Here is a 22,857-nt window from a genome sequence, read left to right as displayed (position 1 = left end):
AGAAACACTGATGGAACTCATGCATATATAAGTAATCTGGGGGCCTGAACAGCTCTTGTCATTCTCTGAAATATTTCAACAGCCTTGGGGAAACTGGTAGGCTGCTATCTGATGAAGGTCACAGTGGAATACAGCTCTAGTTACTCAGACACACTGGCTTATACATTCTTTATTATGCAGGCACACAATGGATGAGTTCATTAGCAGAGTGACAAGAGGAAATTCTGTTTTTATAAGGCACATTAATAGTGGCTGCCCTGTTATGCCTCAAGTTTATTCCTATCTGTTTGCTACACATAGAATGTCATCAATGCAAATATCCTACTCAATAAAACCCAGTGGAGGTTAATTTGGCCATGACAATTTTGTTAACTAAAATGTTACACCTATAAATGCTAATCAAGGTCAACACTATAAGGCCAAGTTTGCACTGGTGTTAGGATAGAAATGCCTGCTTCTGTACACTTATACGAGGGATGCTGTCAGATACCTTAAGCAGCATGAGAAGGGCTCAAAAACATAAACAATGAGCTTACCTCTTCACATTTTTCACAGCCTTAAATGGAAATGACTCAAAAATATGACAAGCAAACCATACTAGTCCAGATCTTTTCTTGTGAGAAATGAATGACATTCTTTACATATGAGACTACCTGAAAAAGTCACCAGCTGGGAACTAAATTTGTATATTAATTTTTATGACCTGATTAATCCAATTTTAAACCCTTGGTGGACACTGCATATTCTCAGTGCTAACCATATATCTGGTTAATTAAATATTTTAATGTAGGTAATAGATTATTGTACTACAAATGGGGTCCCTCTTTATATTTAATGAGTTTGTTAATGCATTCTCTATATTTTTGTTTTCAGTGACATTAACAGGTATCTACAGAAGAATCCATTCATTTACCCATCAACTTTCTGAACCAACATTTTAATGGGATGAGCCCACACACAATAATAGTAGGCACAAGGCAGAAATTAGACCTGGATGAGATACAAGTTCTTTGCAGGCCTGCACAAGAATATAAATAATTACTTCATCATTGGAATGGGGTTAGCCAACATAAAGATATTATTAGAAACCAACTTACCAAGATTTTTTTTAATTCAGCAAAAACAAACCTATCATTTTGCAAGCCAAATTTAAAAAAAAAAAACAGAAAAGATAATATAATCATTGTAATCGAATGAAATTATAAGAGAAATAATATCAACCTAAATAGAAGAACAGTAATATCTTAATTATTCAGATAGTGATGTATAGTGACACTGAAAAATTTGATATCAATTTAAACAGGAATAAGGCAGACAAGCAATGGCTGATGTGACGCAAAAATACTCAAACTGAGCCTAAATTAGCTGTAATGTTAAATTTATAACCGAGTAATTTTAACAATTTAATTTTCTCCCAAAAGTTAAGTATTAAACTCTAACAATATAAATCAAAGCATTTCAAAAAGTTCAAGTCAGTGTCTAGTTTACAAGGACTAGAATATATTATATTCTTTTTAGGCAGAGATCTTTTCAAAGTCCATTTCATAAAAGTGTACCAACTCCACTCACCCAATACTTGGTTTAAGGAGTGTCGGCCAAAGTGGGTCACAGTGCAGCTGACTAAAGAGCTATAAAACAATAAAATATGTGCTCTTGCATAAATGCACACACAAGGCACCGCTGAAGTGATTGGCTAAGGCAGATTAAAATGAGCTTTGAGAAAGCCAAAGTCCAGACTCCTACCCTTAAAGCCGATAAACGTAAAGTACAGTTTTGGAGACTTTAATCCACTTGACAGGTCACAGAAAAATGTAAAATGTACTCAAAACGGCACAGTTAATACCATTCAAGAATACCGATTACCAAACTATTTTATCCATGACATATGGGCTTCTCGGCGCTTACTCATAATTGTAAGGTGTGTTAAGAAATACTGTAAAGGTTTCAGATTTCCTGTATGTAACTTCCCTTTAAGACTGGTTTTTGCTGTCTTAAGATTTTATAAAGTGTCGATTTTAAAATTAAAAAGTAGCTCCTTTAAACAACCTTCAGAATAGAACAAATGGGCACTCTTCCAAAAATCTTTTAGATGCACAGATCAAACGGCCGCACTTGACATGCACTTTTAAAATGTAAAAAGAGATGAAAATTCCTCTTTAAAGCCAGCCATCCGGCCATTACTCTCCCCTCTGCAATGAAGCCAAGCATTTGCACTGTCATCATGTTTATGCCGACACATTCAATCTCATGCACCATTCGCCGATTACAAGATACACAGGCAGAAGGACTAGGAGAGTACGAACCTTTTTTTCCTTCTTGGTATCCTCCAATATTGTAAAAAAAAAAAAAAATGAAAACTGCTCGCGCACAGCAGAGAACAAATCACATGTCTTGGTCAAAGTCTAAGTGATATGGATGTTTTTATTCCTCTTTTTTTCTTAATCAGCAGAGGAAGCGTAAAACAATTTGTCCACCAACTGTCTCGCGGCCCTTAAAAAGCAAAACAAGCCTTGAAAGGCAAATAGTGCTGCCGTATAGTTGGCCGCGTGTCAGACATTTTAAGGACTCGACAAAAAAAGGGTAAGTAAAGGAGAGATCACAGAAGCCATCTAAGACCAAAGAGGCGGCCACTCTGCAGTTCCCTCGCCCTCTCCCTCTCTCTTCTGCGTCGAGGCGGATGATAATTCGCTCTTTGTCATCAGTAGTGTGATGTTAACAACTGAGAAAATCCCGCAACTGCAGCCTCCACGGGCGCCCTAGATCTGGGTCATGATATTTTCTCCAGAGGCCACTTACATAACCCACCAAATATATTCCAGAGTACAACAAAAGAGTCAGTTAAAGCCCACATACGCTTTTAAGATGCGTCTCTTGTAAAATAATCCCTCCCGTATAGTCGGTTTGGAGTTGGTGAGTCTAGAACTGCCGAGCCGGCGCTGCAGACGCCCAGGTCAAAGCTGAGGCGCGTTCTGCGCTGGGGGCGGGCCGCGGGAATCAGGAAGGGGCGGCGCCTCGCCAAACTGTAAGTAATCCGCTATCACAGGTGGCTGCGGAGTCACTTCCAGCGTGAGTCACTCTGCAGATTACTCATTTGGCAGGGCAGGCAGACGGTGGGGAGGCTGGGTGATAAATTTAAGTACAGACAGAAAGCAGACTAGAGGCGAGACCGACAACTCAAATCCGCAGCCCAAACCACTTACTAGGCAGCAATAAATAAAACTTTCTAATGCTGCCATAAAACAGGAGACCACATACGAATCCTTTTTACTGCAGACTTCCAGTACAAAGGTCCAGTTACTTCGCGTCCCGGAATAAAACAATTGGCAACAGTCAACCCATTCATATTTAACAGTGAGGTCATTAGAGAGATTTCCATCTTACTGCAAACCTGTAAATGCTTACATTTCAACAACCAGTGGCAAACCCCATGGATACTGCACTGCAAACATCTGACAAGCATGACCCCTGATCATAACAATTTTGGGTTATGTATCAGTTAAACATATCTTGGTCACTTAAAATAACACAAAATTATGTATATCCTCTTATCATATGTACTTTCACCTTTGATCAAATAACCACAATTAACAAACTTTGAGATGTGCGCTAGATAAATGTAATCATTCTGCGATGGACTGGCACCCTGTCCAGGGATTGTTCCTTCTTTGAACCTTTTGCTAGCTCGCATAGGCTCCAGGTACCCCACACCCCTGCCATGGATAAGTCACTTACAAAAACTGATGAATAGATGGATTACCATAATATAAATAAATGGTGCTTATCGCATTATAAAAACTTGTTCTACAATTCCCTGTGATGATTTACCAGAAAAAGCAAACTCAAAAAATGGATAGATGGAGGTTTTGGTAAACTGACAGGCTCAATTACTTTCTATTTAGTCGAGAAAGAAAGGTTAAAAAGCAACATAATGAAATACTTCACTACTAATGAAATAAAAATTCTACTAGCATAAACAGGACTATTCTATTTTAAACCTGATAATCAAGTTAAGTATTAACGGGGACAATAGGTCACAAGTTGGGAAACAACAAATGACTGGCTACTACATCATTATAGAACACACTCAGAATAAGCCAATCAACATTCACCAACAAACCTAACCTGCACTGTTTTATGAGAAAGGTGGAAAAAGGGAGAACATTCAAACTGCACATACACAGTAATACACACATACGCATAATAGGAGCTGGATTCTGAATCTAGTCTCCCTGAGCCATTAGGCAGCAACACAATCTACAGTGTCACATTGCTGCTCTTAAAAACATGACTCTTAAGGCTAAATACATATAATGATGATGTTAACCTTACATTTTTCATCTTAATAATCTCTCTATTATAATAGAAAAAAATCCTGGGACAAGACATGACTTTTTCAGAGAGATACTTTCACCTCCCATGAGACAAGGCAAAAGAGGAAAAGGCAAAGAGTAGATGACAAAGTACAACGTCGTAAAGAATTCAAAACTGATGGCACAATACACATGCAGAGCAGGTTAGAGATAATGAATGTACTAAAATTCTAAAGTCTCAAACAAATGATAGTAAAGATCGCATTAGCACATACAAACGGAAATTATTACTCAGTGAAATAACGGAGCAGCAAAAACCGATAGAATATATTGTTCGGATTTAAACTTTAAGTAGGAGACTTAGATTGTCTAATTCACGTTGCCATCTGGGAAAAGTAGTTTCTTCCCAATGAAAAGGCGTATCCCACGAGAATTAAAAGATTTGTTGTTTAGTGAAAGTGAAATCCACATACGCAAGCAGCAGAGACGCAAAGTGGCTGGCGTGTAGTGCAGGCATAGGGGGAGTTGGCAAGCGAAGCAAGCAGAGGGCAAAGCCCCCTAGCAATAATAATAATTCTTAACACTTACAGTCATATGAAAAAGCTTGGGAACCCCTCTTAATTCTTTGGATTTTTGTTTATCTTTGGCTGAGCTTTCAAACTAGCAACTTCCTTTTAATATATGACATGCCTTATGGAAACAGTAGTATTTCAGAAGTGACATTAAGTTTATTGGATTAACAGAAAATATGCAGTAAGCATCTTTGATGGACGCCCGGCAGCTCATCCTGGCCAACACATCCAGAACGCTAGATGGTGGCTCCCCTGCAGCATTGAGGTGCCCCGGATTCCTGCAGGGCATCATGGGAGATGCAGTTTGGCTTCACAACCCTGCTGGGTACCATGGGTGCCACCGTGTGACGATGCACGGAGACGCGGGGATTTTTAGTTTCCCTATAGCCCAGAAGTACTCCCAAGTCAGAGGGACGGAAGAACAGAAGTACTTCCAGGCTGAAGAAAAATACAAGTCTTCATCTGACCCGGAAGTGCTATTGAATCACATGGACAGAAGGACAGGAGCACTTCCAGGTAAAGGACTATTTAAAGGACTGGTCGAGACCCAGCAGGGAGAGCTGGAGTTGGGAGGGAGTGTGACAGAGCTGCTGGGAGGAGAGGAGGATATTTAATTATTGTATTATTGATTTGTGTATTGTGGTGGTGGTGCTTTGAAGGCACAATTTATTAAGAAGAAAAGTAATTAAAACATTTCTGGTACTTTTACCTGGATTGAGAAGCAACAGCGCCCTCTAGTGCCACACATCATAACAAAATTAGGCGCATAAATTTGGGCACCCCAACAGAGATATTACATCAATACTTAGTTGAGCCTCCTTTTGCAAATATAACAGCCTCTAGACGCCTCCTATAGCCTTTGATGAGTGTCTGGAATCTGGATGCAGGTGTATTTGATCATTCTTCCATACAAAATCTCTCCAGTTCAGTTAAACTTGATGTCTGCCGAGCATGGACAGCCAGCTTCAAATCATCCCATAGATTTTTGATGATATTCAAGTCAGGGGATTGTGACGGCCATTCCAGAACATTGTACTTCTCCCTCTGCATGAATGCCTTTGTAGATTTCAAACTGTATTTTGGGTCATTGTCTTGTTGGAATATCCAACCCCTATATAACTTCCAACTTTGTGACTAATGCTTGAACATTATCCTGAAGAATTTGTTGATATTGGGTTGAATTCATCCAACCCTCGACTTTAACAAGGGCCCCAGTCCCTGAACTAGCCACACAACCCCACAGCATGATGGAACCTCCACCAAATTTGACAATAGGTAGCAGGTGTTTATCTTGGAACGCGGTGTTCTTCTTCCGCCATGCAAAGCACTTTTTGTTATGACCAAATAACTCAATTTTTGTCTTATCAGTCCAAAGCAGCTTGATCCAAAATTAATCTGGCTTGTCTAAATGAGTATTTGCATACAATAAGCAACACTGTTTGGGTAGTGAGTGCAGAAATGGCTTCTTTTTCAACACCCTTCCATACAGATGTTCTTTGTGCAAATTGCGCTGAATTGTAGAATGATGTACAGATACACCATCTGCAGCAGATGTTCTTCCAGGTCTTTGGAGGTGATCTGTGGGTTGTCTGTAACCATTCTCATAATCCTGAACAAATGTTGCTCCTGTATTTTTCTTGGCCTGCCAGACCTGGGTTTAACAGCAACTGTGCCTGTGGCCTTCCATTTCCTGATTACATTCTTTACAGTTGAAACTAACAGTTTAAACCTCTGAGACAGCTTTTTGTAGCCTTCCCCTAAACCATGATACTGAACAATCTTTGTTTTCAGATCTTTTGACAGTTGCTTTGAGGATCCCATGCTGTCACTTCAGAGGAGAGTCAAAGGGAAGCACAACTTGCAATTGACCACCTTAAATACTTTTTCTAATGACTGGACACATCTGTCTATGAAGTTCAAGGCTTAACGAGATAATCCAACCAATTTGGTGTTGCAAGTAATCAGTACTGAACAGTTACATGAATTCAACTTAGCAAATTTACAAGGGTACCCAAATTTTTACATAGCCAGTAGCCAGTAATTTGATTTAATTTCATACAACTAAATACTGCTTCACTAAAAATCTTTGTTCGGAAAACACCCCAATACTCAGATGTTCCTAGTAAATGAAAGTCATGCAACTGTTATCTTTTTTGTTGAAAGTAGAGTAAATTATTATGCAGGCTGAGAGGGGTTCCCACACTTTTTCATATGACTGTATATGGCACTTTTCTCTCTACTCAAAATGCTTTTCATAGCAAGTGTGCAAGCACTTCAACCACCACTAATGTGTAACATCCACCTGAATAATGTGACAGCAGCCATTTTTGTGCTAGTACACTTACCACACATAAGCTAATAGCGGGTGAAGGTTTAGAGAGATAGCCAGTTAGAGATAGTGGATGATTAGGGGGCCAGAATCCACTAGGCCATGGATGTCAATTTAGCCTGGACATCAGGATATACATTGGTCTTTATGAAGTATGCTCAGGCATCTTTTATGACCACAGAGAGTCAGTACCTCAGTTTTACATCTCATCCAAAGGATGGTGCAATTTTTAGAGCATTCTGTTCCTACCACTGCACCGGGGCATTGGGATCCATGTTCAGACCAGAGACCCCATGCTGGCCTCACCAACACCATTTCCAGCAGCAGCCCGAGCTTTATCTAGGTGGTCACCCATCCAAGTACTGACTGGGCCCAAACATGCTTAGTTGCAGGTGGATGACCTCTTCTGAAGTATTCCAGAGTTTCCAAAAGCCTGTCTTTGTAGCACTGAAATCAACCATAGGAACAACTTTTGAACAAGTTAAGCACTTTCATACTCATCAATGGTCATTTCATTAGAGGTGCTAGGTAGCCTTAACCTTCATGTATCAGTGACACTGAAGGAAACCAGAGTACCTGCATGGAGGATGTACTGTATAAACTTGCATTCCTGGAGATCAGGTCACAACCAATCTTGGTAACACAGGGTCCAAGAATTGAACCCAAAATGGAAAAGGTACCATTGCATTGTAACACACCAAATGTTAAATGGAAATTAAATTAAAACATGACAGTTTTATATACACTGGGTGCATGGAAAAAAATAGAAAAAAAACGGGGGACTTTTTATTTAAGAAAAATACAGGAACTGGATTGTTCCTCTGTTCGCAAATCTAACATCTCCTTCACCCTGCCATAGATTTCATACTATATTCTGTAAGTCTTTCTATAAGCTACTTCCCATATCTACAGTCAAGACCAATGATTTCTCTCCCAGTAATACATATGTAAGACGGAACAAGTATTTCACAACATTCTTTTATTTTATTAAAAAATACATTTGAACTACTCACAGACTACAACCCCAATTTCTGAAAATGGCACATGAGACTTGCTTCTGATCCTTTGTCTCATTTTTTTTTCCAAAACATTCAGGCACATGTTTTAAGGTCACTTCAACATGACATCTTTATGTTGAGCATTTTGTTATACCTCCAAAATTTTAACTTCCCTTTCTCCCTAAATTATTTGTCCTACCTGCACTGTGTTTTACTCCTGTTATCAAGAAAGGTAGATTTTTTGTGGGGCACAAAAATAAATACATAAATTCCAAATCAGTCAACTTACAACACTTACCCTTTACTTATAACTTGAGTTATATGAGCCAATTCAGCGCAATAAGCCACAATCCATCCAAAAGTACTCACTCTTGTGACAACATTGCACCATCAAAAATCCTTACTATGTGAAACAATATCTTATGTTGACGTGGAGGTTGTTACTAAATTAACTTTCCAGTTTCCACACGCTTGTATGCCTATTTGTACTCTGTGGTGTTTACTATTAAGTTTATAATATGGTAAACTAACAACATTAAATTGGTCCTATACACAGTATTGTGTGTGTGTGTGTGTGTGTGTGTGTGTGTGTGTGTGTGTGAGAGAGAGAGAAAGTGGGAAAGAGAGTGATTGTGTCTTGCCAGGGCTGGTTCCTGCCTTTCACATCATGCCTTCATCATTAGCTCTGGCCCTGCAACACTGAGATGGATAACACAGGTTGGATGGGTGTGCTACAAACACACCATGGTACGGGAAGAACAGCTGCATGCACAGTGTCAATACAGAGTAGTAAATGTTTGGAGCTTCTTAGTCCTTTGTTTTTTCAGTCAAACCTTTACACACCCACATTAACTGAAATAAAAAAAATTCAACACAAAAAGGAAGGGTTTATGATGCATGTCGTTTAAATATTAAAAAGGCATAGCATTAAAATGAAAACCATTACTTCTACTGTCAAACATGTGTTATTCTGTACATGTCTGGGAAATTAGGAATAGTAACTCAAAGCTGGCCTAGCAATTCTTAGTGAAGCACTATGAAGAACTGGAACGTCTTGAGAAAAAGTGTCGTTAACCCTGTTCAGATTACTGACAAAGTGATACACTGAAGTGCAAGAAAATGAAAAAAAAAGATGGAATTTCGTATAAACCAATGTGGCCATTACCAGGAAAATTGGTGTAAAATTACCTGGAAGGATGAGCCTATGATCATCCTATTAACAGTAGAGTGACACATTACAGAAACAACAGTTTAGAGTAAATGCAGAGAAAGTACCAGAATAATTTTATCTAGATTTATAAGCACAGTATGAGGTGACTAACTACAACCCTGCTGCCCTAGGCCTACTCCTGTCAGTGTCTAAACTCCATCTCAAGCCTGGGATCCATCATACACACTTTGGTACAATGTTTTTCTAGCTGCTGTTGGTGATGAGATATAGTAAAATGTTAACTATTACTGTTCTTTCCAGGTCTATTTGTCTTTTGCTCTAGATACTCTGGTACCTCCAACATCGCAACCTGTTTAGGAGAGTGTGCCAAATTTGGGGCTGGTTGCTACATTGTGCCTGATGCAGCCGGAATAATTTCCCCTGAACCACATCCAGACAAAGCAAGTTTCATAATTAGTGTATGCCAGTCTTATGGATATTTGCCTTTTGTTTTTGGTCCTGCCTGTAAAAATTACCTCCTGAATATCTTTGGCAAATAACCACTGTTCTGTTTTTATAAATTTCATGGCTCCTGACCTCTGGTCACTTTCCAATGAGGCTTCCAGAACTTTTACTGCTAAAACATCCATATGACCAAATCTTTCCTTAATGTTTGTAATAAAATGCTCACCTATTTTTTAACTGATGCCTTCATTTTCACACATCAATATGTCATTTGTGAGCCTTATAGTTAACCTACGATACAGCCATGGACAACAAGAAATAAAAAAATGCTGTTCTGAGTTAAAATCTGGTTCATGTGAAGCAGATCTTTGCTTTTGTTTTCTTCCCCTTGATTTTCTCTTACTCTTAAGCATTTAGTTCTTAGCCAACACATCAAAAAATCCAGTGCTGAAGAAAACAGTACTCCAACACAACATGAAATTAATTCTAGGAATAATCAAGCACAATGAGTCCAACTAAACTACAGAATGTTCCGAATGACAGAATAATGTGTTCTGGACAAGCTATCACATGGAATGCAAAATGCACATTTAATGCATTACTTGGCTTTTACTGAGTTGTGATGTTGTTGAGCACTTTGTAAACTGCTTTGTGAATACAATGAAAGACACAATATGACACAAGTGCTCAAATAACATCATTTTTGATACAGTAAAAACATTCCATAAGTAGAATAAAAATAAAATAAGTGAACAATTGCTCAATGATGACAAATAAAAAAAAATAAATACATTTAGGTTGATGAAGTCTCAACAGTGAGGATACTGTGTTTCTGGTGTTATTTCTAATTTATTTTTCATTAACTTTTATTACTGTTTAGTTTATCAGCTAATTTTCCCAAAAATACATCCTAGAGTGTTGAGACTGGTATTAAAGCACATTCCATTAAACATGAAAAACATCAAAACAAAACACAGTTCGCCATACTACTGTAAAAAAAGAAAAAAAGTTACCACCATCGGCATTAGCTGAGCAAATGATCCGATTTTAGGTGGTTATTAGTTTAATCATATTGGTATTTAAAAAAATCTTGTTCATCAGGAGAAAGTAACAATTTATTTAAAGTATAAAATGAAATTTTACACTATAATCAGAATAAAGTGCATGTGTAAATAATATGTTTGAGAAAAATCATGTATCTCCATATTCTGCACATTAGCAGAATGGCAGTCAGTTTAGGAAAGTAATTTGTGCCATCCCTTCATCAAGCAGAGACTGCAGCTGTGTTGTCTACCAGGCAGATGGTTAGTAGATTTCATGATTGCGGGGATAGGAGGTTGGGGTAAAAAAAAAAAAAAAATGAAGTCAGGGTACATTGGTTAAAATATATTAAAACCATGTTTACCTAAAAGAAAAGTATATTGGTTTGAAATAGATTTTTCTTTCTGTGACATGATAAAGAAAAAAACAAAAACCTTACATATGTGCCATAGCAATAAAATGTTGAACACAAAAGTATCTTTGTTTCTTGGCACAAGTATTCTCACGTGGTCCAGTACTGCTCACACAATTCACAACTTTCACATACCATTTCTGGCAAGTTACAACAAAATGTATAAAAATCCTAGAAAACAGGCCCAAATATTTCTGTAAAATCAAGTCAAGCATCTTTTTGGCCTTTAACCTGAACACTGTGGCTTCACCGTTCAAAGCTTCTGGAATACATCTATCTATCCATACACCCACTTGCAGCATATATGAAGATATTAGCTGAATATACACACACACAGACTATATAAATTAATATATGTGGAATATTCACAATATTTTCTCTAATAATCAACAAGAATGATCATCTGTTTATGTTCATAAAAATACTCTTATATTTCAGGTGATATAGTTGTTAACATTTACAAAAAAGCTAAAAATAGAAGCATGACTGATTACACATTCCATATTTGGAGATGAAAAAAAATGTAAAAGAGGATAATATGAAAATAATCCCTATTCTCAGTATAAAGCAAACGTTTACATAACCAAACACAAATCCTCTTATTAAAAATGTGTAACATCAAACTAGTTGTGTGAAGCTGGGGGTGTGGCATTGCTTGATTGCAACTCCATCTGCTTCCCACTTACTGCTATTCTGAGAACATGCAGGCATTCTCACAGCAACCTGTCAATAGTATTTCAGATTTATGGAGGTTAGTCGGTTGCTATCAAATGGAGGTACCTAAATTTAGCCTTCACAAAAAAAAAAAATCAAATCACAAAGAAACCGGTAAAAAAGGAAAATAAATGATTTATATATATATATATATATATATATATATATATATATACACACATACAAACATACAGCAGACCCCTGCGAAGTCGCGGTTCAGGGTTTGTGGACTCAGTTGTTGTTCGTGGATTTTTCCTTAGAACCTAACTATTAATTGTTAGAGGAAAACACAAATATCCTCTGCAATTTTTTTATGGCTTTTTTGTGGCAATACTGAGAGAACAGGAAACAACCACTGAGGGAAACGTGGTTTGGGATGGTGGAAATAGCCAATCTGAAAGCGTTATTCATTTATCCTTGCTGCTGATTGACTGCTGCCCTGTGACGTGTCTCCAGCTGAGTGGGTTTACCACCGCTGAGGGAAACGCGTTTTGGGATGGTAAAAGTAGCCAATCCAAGAGCGTTATTCATTTCTCCTTGCTGCTGATTGACTGCTGCCCTGTGATGCGTCTCCAGGTGAGTGTCCTCATGTTTTCCATTTTGTTATTCTTAAACACACAAGATGTCACCAAAACGCCCTGCACCTTCTAAGGCTTCTGGAACTGAGCCTAAGCGCCAGAAGAAGTTTAAAACACTCCAGGAGAAGGTTGAACTACTGGATTTGCTCCAGGAACTAAAAAGTCATGCTGCAGTAGAGCGCCACTATGGCATTAATGAAAGCACCGTACGCTACATAAAGAAGAATGAAGCAGCGATTTGGCGTACCATATCTGTAAGTTTCTGTGATAGTGCCAAAAAGGTCACGACCATAAGGAATAAAAATATCGTCAGGATGGAATCTGCCTTGGCATTATGGATCACCGACTGCAGGAAGAAGAACATCCCCTTAGATGGTAACATCATCCGTGAGAAAGCACAGAAATTGTACCAGCAGTTCGCTACAGGAGACAATGTAGCAACTTCCCATCACTATGTTCCTGAAATCTATAAAGAAAAGCCAGCATGAAACCCCACCAGAAGACCACCTGTCCAAAGATACAACCCCTCCTGAAGTGCCTGAAGAAGAGGTGCCACCTGAGGAGTTTTACATCCTCTGCATTGTACTGCACAGCTACTTCATCATCATCATCATCAATATCATTCATCATTGGTGAATACCAGTACATTTTACTGTATTTTAATTAAATGAAATTATTATGTATTTACTCTACTTATAACAAAGAAAACGACAGCGCATACCAAAGAAAACGTGCTTGCATGAATTACAGTACATATAGCGGTAACACTGATATTTTACATTCTAGCACCGCGGGAGACATAGCAGTACAGTACTGTACAGTATACAGGCTTACCTTTACATTCTGTTTTAAGGTAATGTATTAATGTATTAAGCTGAGTTTGCAACGAAATTAAAGTGCTTTGGGGGCATACTGTATAAAAATAGGCATTTAAAAGGCATTTTTTTTAACCACATCCAAAAGTCTCAGTTTTTCACAATTTGCGGGTGCTCTAGGAACGTAACCCCCGCAAATTTTGGGGGATGTACTGTATGTATATATGTTGTGAATGTATGTATATAAGTGTGTCAAATAATGCAAGGAGTACGCAACACTTGTTATGACCTTATTTGGACTCATCAGGTGTACACACTCCACTGCACCCTTCGCGGGGATCAAACCTCTCATACAATCAGATTGGGACTCAAACTACAAATGCTATGAATGTAATTACTTCAAACTCCAGGCTGTCAAATAAACGAACCACACACCGTGGTGCAGTGTAAGAGGCTTTGTCTCTGACGCTGACATTCGAGATTCGATCACTGCGAGGGGTGCAGTGGACTGTGTTTGCCTGATTAGCCCAAATAAGGGGGCGAAACACATGTCATGTACTCTTTGTATTATCTGACAGTAAAACTATGTTATATATATATATATATATATATATATATATATATATATATATATAAACCTAGCCAATGTAAATCTCTAATTTTCCATGGGGAAACAAGACTTTAATTTATATGAAACACAATGTTTGTTTTCCCTATGTACAACAAAACTATTATTATCTCATTCCATTTGCTTTGGAAGAGGAAGAGGTTAGAATCAGCTGATGCGATAATCTTTATATTTTATTAAGCATTGTGGGGTAATCTAAAAAGGCAGGTTTTGGCAACAAAGAAAAACAAAACACTTCAGCATCTTCAATAACAGTACAACAGTGGAAGAAAACTATTATTAAGTGGGCTGGACTAGAAAAATTGTAATTGGGGGCCTTACACACACACACACACAGCAATTGCTTAAGGAAACATTGAAAAGAATTGAAAAGAGCTGCCTGTCAAGTAAATTCAAATTCTGAATACAGATTTAGTTGTCCTTAAAAAAGGTCCAACATTGCTGTGAACTGCATTCGACTTGATACAAAGTGAAGTGTCACCCAGTCAGGAAGTTTAATTGCATGTCGAAATTTAAACATTGCTGAGCAATTTTCTGCCAGCCAAACAAACAATAATGCAGCTAAGGCAGTTGGTTTAACTATAATGAAATTTTAAATTTAATTTACTTTATTAAAATCTATCCCTCCGACTTTTTTTTTCTGAATCTGCTTGCACCAGTTTAGAATTGTAGGGTATATTAGGCACAATTAAAGCACTATTATGCTCAAGGCAGTAACTAGCACTGGGACATAATCAGACACAAAAATGCACATTCACTCAAACAAGACTAATTTAGAGACAACAATTTCACTAACCTGCACATGTTTGTGATGTGGGTGTGAGCAAATTAGATAAAGCCAACACAGGGAGAACATGCAAAATTCACATAGACAATTACCAAGAAAGATTTCAAATTAATCTCCTGAGAGCATGTGGTCATAGGTAGGTTTTACAATCTTAAAAAAAAAAAAAAACTAAATAAAAGAATGAGCAAAACAAATTATCATAGAATATGAACATTCTCATGTTACAAGGACAATTACTCGGCACAACCTGTCATATTCTGTTGAACCTATTTCTTCAAAATACTGTCTTCAAGGCATGACTTTCAAATACATTATGCAGTACACTGTTCTCTGTATTTACTGAATTTAAGATACACGGGAGCTACAGTAAAAACAACATCATTACATCAAAGGATACGACAAGTTTGTGGTGCTGAAATACCTGTGTAATGTTAGACAAATTTAACCAGCTATTATATGCCAATCCATTCACCCTGCTAAAATTAAAGCTGAGTCAGTGCTATAGAAGTGAAAAACTATGACCACTGTATCAGCTCAAAGCCATTTCCATTGTAACACTCTGAAACAAAATGTAGGACAAATACGTGGGGAAATGCATTCTCCCTTCATTCTTCATTCAGTTTAGAGAAATAATGCACAAAATTCATAAATTACGCTGAAGAAAAAATACTGGGGGGAAAAAGTATCAAGGCTAATTAAAAGGCAATCATTGAGCTCATTGAACAAGGTCCTCTAATAGCACTAAACTAGCTATGATGCTAAAATCACACTTGAACAATACACAATACACAAATATTAAAAAAAGCAGGTAAATTACAAACATTAAATTAAATCAATTATTTTAAGGAAATGAACACTGCAAGCACCATCTATCTCAACCAACATGCAAAGGAAATATTCCATAGAAGGTGTTGAGGGACACAAAGCATGACTTCTGTTTGACCACATTGGAGCTCTATAATATACTGTACATGATGAGAATAGCAGCTACACAATGTTTAGTATATTTAATATAATGGGTCACCTTACTTAATAACTTCTAGTGATTCACACAGGTCAGGGGAACCAAACCTCTGCCAATTTAAAGGTCTACTGTACAATAAGTAATCTCTGTAGTAAGGATGACAAGCAGAGCACAATAGAGTATTAATACATATATTGTATTACTTCATGTATAAAGCTAGCCCTGTTTTTAATCACCATTAAAATTGCCGTAATTAACATGGACAGCAAACTGTTAAAAGGACAACTTATCCTCTGCAGGGTTCTGACTTTTTGCTTCATTAATCCAGTATTAAAATTCAATTTTGAATGTTAATTGTGACAAAAACAGAAGAGTTTTCCTCTGCATACAGCAGAATGTCAGTTATTTAGAGATTATAACAACCATGTACTTGAAAATTTAAAAAGAAATAACCATTTATGAAGAACTAAAAGGAAACAGAAAATCCATTACACTTGCTCTTCACAATAGAAAAATGGATTTTTCAGCAGAAATACATTGTTGACTTTACAGTGACATTTGAGATGACAGATACATCATTGCAGATCCCATGGAAAACTTGAATAACACTACTCTCAGTTTTGTATTGCGTTGCATAAAATGAAAAAGTATGACACCATTTTAATCTACCTTCATTGCTGTAGCTTTTAGAAGCAGAATTAACAGTTCTGTCCAGCACCTGATCTTTAATAACACACATAACCAGTTCTTTATTGAGCAGTCAGAACATGAGATGTGAAACAGACTCTTTGTTCCCATGCTTAAATCCTTGAAGTAGAACAGACACAAAAAGGTAATGTAGACTACCGTGTGCACAAGAAAGACAGCATGTTTGGACTGAAACTATTAAAACTTATGTTTATTTTCATATAAGCAGTGAAGCAAATCACAGTAAACTTGTGCTATTTATAAAATACCAAATCACAAAAAAACTAAAGGTGAAGGCCACCATGGCATCAGCTGTGTTAAGTAGAACTTGCATTTTTCACCACATTCACAGAGGCTACAATATACACTAGCAGATCTCTCGATATCTGGGACCATATCCTCTTAAATCTCAGTTGCCATGCGTAATGAGAATTAAGTAAGGCATCATTTGTATTGTTAGGCCCAAGAATCAATTTAGTGTGTCTTTATTATTTTCACTGTTGTAAAACCTATAGAGTCCAATGACTAGTAGCGGAACAAATTTGCCATAGCTTCCTAAGAACAGGTTTGTTATAGAATGTATGTAGTGGAAGACACATAAATGTCAACTAAGGGTGGTAACTTTCACTGTCCATATTTCACAAATCAAATCATGTCATTACTTTATAAAAAGCACTCTACACAAATGTAGAGAGACACATTCTGTTGAAAACAATTAGGAAAGTCATATAGTACTTGAAAGCTTGGCAGTGGCACTGTACTAAATGGAAGAAATGTTTGATACCTATTATAACTAACTAAGGAGGCACTGCTTCCTGATAACTTCAGTAGACACTGTTCAAATCTTGGCCCAGTCACTGTCTTGAGGGAGCTCTCATATTATCTGCATATTGACATGTGTGTTTCTTTAGGCACACCATTCTTCCCTCCCATATACCAACTACTGGCAACTGTAAATTGCACCAGTACTAGTGAATATGGGTGTGACTTTGAATAGAACTATTGGTTGACTTACACCCCCTCTCAAGCTGGCTATAGCCTTGTGCTCAATTCTGCCAGGATACGGTACAGCCTGTGCATCCCTGAACTAGATAAGACAAACTCAGAATTGGGTGAATTGATTTTAAATTGTAACATCCTACAAAATTCAGCCTTCAATGCTGACAGCTGTGTTAATAGTATATTGGTCATCACATAGTAAATAGTACAGAGTCAAATAATACAAGTCATGATTACAGCATTAAGTAAACACACCACTGGAAATAAATCCTTAATTAAGCTAGTTCTCATCAGTCAAAACAAGTGTGGGCACCTCTGAGCTTTCAGATGTGTGATCAAAATGTAAAGCAAAGAATGATACTTTAACTCAGATCGGGCCTCAAACATGTCATAAACTAAATTTTATCTCAGATGGCAACTCTGCACATTTACAGTTTCCAAGCAGATTCTGCAGTCAGTGTCTGAGATAAATGTCTATGATGGTACTGTGCTGCGTTAGAAAAGAGAGAAAAGGTGGTCTGTAGCACTAAGCACATAATAAATAAGCATATTTTTCCATAAACTGCATTATGTTTCAACATAAACAGAAACATTTCCTGATTATGTTTTTCTTTTTTCATATTATACTAGGGGGCTTTGCCCCCTGCTCGATTTGCTCGCCCGCCCCTCAATACCCCAGGCACGCTACGTTCCAGCCACTTTGCTTCTCTGCCACTCACATTGTCAAGGGGGACAGGTTGAACGCACGTTGAGGAGATGCTGTCTGATTAGCTGCTGTCTTTCTCCTGCCTCTGCTGAGCTGCATGTTCTGCTTGTTATGCTGTGTGTCGATAATTTAAAAGCCTGTACAGCAGCTGTCCTTTTGTCTCACTGCCTTGTCTCACGTGACGTTAAAGTGTCTCTCGTGGGATGTCAAATTGTCTTCCGAGAAGATCATGTCTCCTTCCAAGACTTATTTTTTTATAGAGAGATTTATAATTATATATTACAAACAAACTGTATGCCAAATTTATTAATAAAATATATTTTATATAATCTATAATTACAGTGCAACACTCAATGCACTTAATTTAATAACACCAGAGCAGTGCCACAGACTGATTGACTCCATGTCATGCCGGATGGCTGCAGTAATCCAGGCCAAAAGGAGCCCCAACTAAATATTGAGTGCTGTACATGCTCATACTTTTCATGTTCATACCTTCCAGTTGGCCAGCATTTCTAAAAATCCTTTTTTTGCATTGGTCTTAATCAATATTATAATATTCCGAGACACTGAATTTGGGACTTTCATTAGCTGTCAGTTATAATCATCAAAATTAAAAGAAATAAACATTTGAAATACATCAGTCTGTGTGTAATGAATGAATCTAATATACAAGTTTCACTTTTTCAATGGAATTACTGAAATAAATCAACTTTGTCATGATATTATAATTTTATGACCAGCACCTGTATATTACACTCAACATCAGCTTCAGATACCCTTCTGAAAACATACTATTGATAGACCTTCCATGTGATCATGGGTTAAATGTTTGGTTGCAATCCCTGGAAGAGGTTTGTGTATATAAATGTGTATGTAAACACCACTGCATTAAGTAGCTTACTGGGGGTTATTTAAGGTATCATGCGAAAAAACTAGTCACATTTGAGAACATAACAGTCATACAAAATGAGGTCATATTCTAGTGAGTAAGAGAATTGCTAATTAAGAATTAATTATACCAGAAAACTCTTCAAGCTGACAATTTCTAACTAAATTCTCATTCTTTCTTCCCCCGTACTATTTATTGCTTTCAAATTCTAAACAAGGTTAGCCGATTGGTTTACTGATACTTTATATGAGACTGAAAAGATAATATCAAGGTTAAGTTGAGGATGAAAGCTTCCTGATTTTGAACAGGTAAAGACAGTGAAAGATAATGGTGAAATACCATCACTAAGTGCCTCTGTGTTGATTCCCTTAGAATAGAGAAGGACTTCTTGGATGAACCTTGACGCAAATTCCACCCATAGACTGAAGCTTCGCTTCCACTATGTAAACCACAAGTCAGCATTCCAACTGGTCACTGATTCTATAGAGGACAGTTAGCCTCATTTTAAGGTACTTATATGAAAAAGACCACTGCTCACTTTCTTTTCATGTATTATTTGGCAACTTATTTTGAAGAAATGTTTTTTTTGTTTATTAAATGGGTTTTGCTCCAAAAGCAAATTATATTATAAGCTATTATAATGCTCTATCTAGTTTCTCTGTAACATTGTATATTCTGTAATGTCTGTGAATGGGAAGGCAAGGGACTTCACTTTTAGCATACCATGAAGCCAATGAGCCCATAGCTATCAGAATGCAGCATTGATTGTGATGGGGGAGAGAGGTTGTGTAACAAGTATGCAAGGAAATGGATGACTGGCAAATCCAAATTTGTCCTTTATTGGTATGAGAATGGTGTTTACTACGATTTTATGGTACCCTGTCCAGAGCTGTTTATTTTGATCCCCACCCACCGCCTCCCCATGACTTTAAACTGGATTAAGTGGTTTTGAGAATGGTATGTTATAAAATAATGTCTGTTCATAACTACAACCTTGAAAATTTTCCAGTGACCACCTCCTGCACCTTTAATAATAAGAAACAAATATTTAAAAATAATAAAACTACAATGTGAACATGTTTAATCAGTTAATAAGGGAAGGATTAAATTACCCCGCACATTATTTTACCTAAATTATTCTTAATAAATAAAAGAACATTATATTCTCAAACCCAAGTAAATAATCAAAACATTTACTAATTATTCAATGAATCTACTTATTTGAAATGAATATGGATACATGGATGAACAAAACATTAAATTTGAAGCACATGTCATAAGGTCCATTTGGTTTGTTTACATAAACGTAAAATGAAATAATGAATGTCCAATTTGATACAAAAATAATACCTAATTCACTCTCAAAAACTAAGGCTTTTTCATAACTGACCCGAATTACATTTAACAGTACATGACCTAATTTGAGGCTGCCCTTAAAAAAAAAAAAATTCTCATGCAGAAGAAAATGTAATCATTTTGTCTCAAATCCACCAGAATCAGACTGCAGTCATGGAAAATTGCACGCATCATAAAAGCTTTAAAATTAGCACAGCAGAGCAAGTCTAATAATCTGTTTCAGATACAACAGGCAAGCAGCCAGTAAGAAATCTGTAAAGTAAGAAAGCCAACCACCCATTAGCTATAATAGAAGCTCTGCAGTCTCAGCCCGAATGCTTTCAAGTCACATGATCCACTGGATTAATTTGTCTATAGATGCTTTTGAAGACGTGGTATACCATTTCTTGGACACAATGTAATAATAGAAGGCAGTGGATCATGACAGGACCAGTTCATTAGCTCTGACCTTGGAATGCTAACACTCTAGACATATCAGGGTTGGTGATTCATGAATAGGCTACAACTGTGCAATAACAACCTAGCAATGAAGCTTTCAGTCTAGTATAAACTGGATGTGATTTGTATTATAGTTAAAAAGAAAGAAAAAATCTTCTAGCCGCCAAAAAAAAAAAAAATGAAATTGAACCCTCTTCACAATAAAAATTATGCTATGGCCATAAACATGGTTTCAAAACACAAAATAAAAATATACTGTAATCTCTTTATATACATTTTTCCTCATTCCTTTTATGCAATCCAAAAATATTTTAATAATGAGTCTGGAGCTGTAAATCCTTTGAAATTGTTTCTGTGCTGCTACAAATCTAGATAGACTATAGAATTAAACCAAGCACAAGTTTAAATTATGGGTAAATCATTAACTTCCAGGTATTAAAGCAAATAAAAAATGTCTGTGCATCATGTTTTTGAAACATGTCTTCCTATTTGCTAACTGCGTCCCATTATAGACATCTTTACACAAATCATGTTCTATGTGTTGATTTACTACCTGTGAACAAATATCTGAAACTTCTGTTGAACCTCTCTCTGTTTCTAAAAATCAATTATTAAATGTATAGCTGCAATAAAGATTAACAAATTTGTGATCTAAAATAACTTTGCTGCTATACATGAGTACAGCATTTATTGGTGTTTTCAACAAATAAACAAATCAAAGTTTATTCAAAATTTCAAACTCAGTTCTACCTTTAAGATTTATGCATAACATACTGTGAGACGGGGCCAAAGTGGTTGGTAGGGAGTTTCTATAAACATTCAGATGCACACCATTCTGTGAACTAGTGCATAGCACACACATACTGCCTACCATTTCAAACCACACTGCAAAGATGACATGTTTGATCAGATGGATCCATTAGAGTTAGGGATGAAAAGGAGACTGGCACATATAATGGCACACAAACTACTGCCTAGCAGGAAATACAAAATTAACAAAATTATCAACAAGGATTATAAACAATCATGTCAGAAACAAAAAATAAATCACCAATAGAGTGAACTGAAGTGTCTCAACATGTTTTTGTTTCTTTGGCCACATTAGGCTTCATACATAAAGAGATTAACCCACATTCCGTTTTAATGTAATTAAATTGCTTTCATTGTAGAAAATCTGTATGGAAGGCATAAAAGGTCAGAAGGGTACAAATTGTTCTGTAATTATTACCACATACACCTACAATTACACTATGAATGTCCAGATTATTGTAAATTATCACTACATTAGGTACCTTGCAGATACAGTGGTGTGAAAAACTATTTGCCCCTTCCCGATTTCTTATTCTTTTGCATGTTTGTCACACAAAATGTTTCTGATCATCAAACACATTTAACCATTAGTCAAATATAACACAAGTAAACACAAAATGTAGTTTTTAAATGATGGTTTTTATTATTTAGGGAGAAAAACAAAATGAAGACTTGGGAGTGGCCTAGTCAAAGTCCTGACCTGAATCCAATTGAGATGCTATGGCATGACCCTAAAAAGGCGGTTCATGCTAAAAAACCCTCAAATAAAGCTGAATTACAACAATTCTGCAAAGATGAGTGGGCCAAAATTCCTCCAGAGCGCTGTAAAAGACTCATTGCAAGTTATCGCAAACACTTGATTGCAGTTATTGCTGCTAAGGGCGGCCCAACCAGTTATTAGGTTCAGGGGGCAATTACTTTTTCACACAGAGCCATGTAGATTTGGATTTTTTTTTCTCCCTAAATAATAAAAACCATCATTTAAAAACTGCATTTTGTGTTTACTTGTGTTATATTTGACTGATGGTTAAATGTGTTTGATGATCAGAAACTTTTTGTGTGACAAACATGCAAAAGAATAAGAAATCAGGAAGGGGGCAAATAGTTTTTCACACCACTGTATTAAGACAACAATGTAGGTCAAACCTGAACAAAAAGAAAACCAGCAAGCTGTGCCGGCTTTTAAATCCCAATATAAGTTATGAT

At 36.8% G+C, this 22,857-nt stretch overlaps 1 protein-coding gene across 3 annotated transcripts in view; it reads right to left on the bottom strand.

The window, feature by feature from the left end:
- jmjd1cb (jumonji domain containing 1Cb) overlaps positions 1-22,857 on the bottom strand; it is a 354,346-nt gene that overhangs the window by 158,349 nt on the left and 173,140 nt on the right. Inside the window, exon 1 of one of the 3 annotated variants that reach the window (XM_039771164.1) lies at positions 2,304-2,401. The exons of the other annotated variants lie outside the window; for them this stretch is intronic. The gene's annotated coding sequence lies outside the window, so the exon portion shown is untranslated. Of the gene's footprint in view, positions 1-2,303; positions 2,402-22,857 lie in introns of those variants that run through there. 3 annotated transcript variants of the gene reach the window in all.

This window comes from Polypterus senegalus, chromosome 1 (assembly GCF_016835505.1).
Source record: "Polypterus senegalus isolate Bchr_013 chromosome 1, ASM1683550v1, whole genome shotgun sequence".
Classification (NCBI taxonomy): domain Eukaryota; kingdom Metazoa; phylum Chordata; class Cladistia; order Polypteriformes; family Polypteridae; genus Polypterus; species Polypterus senegalus.
This window is presented reverse-complemented; position numbering and strand designations above follow the sequence as displayed.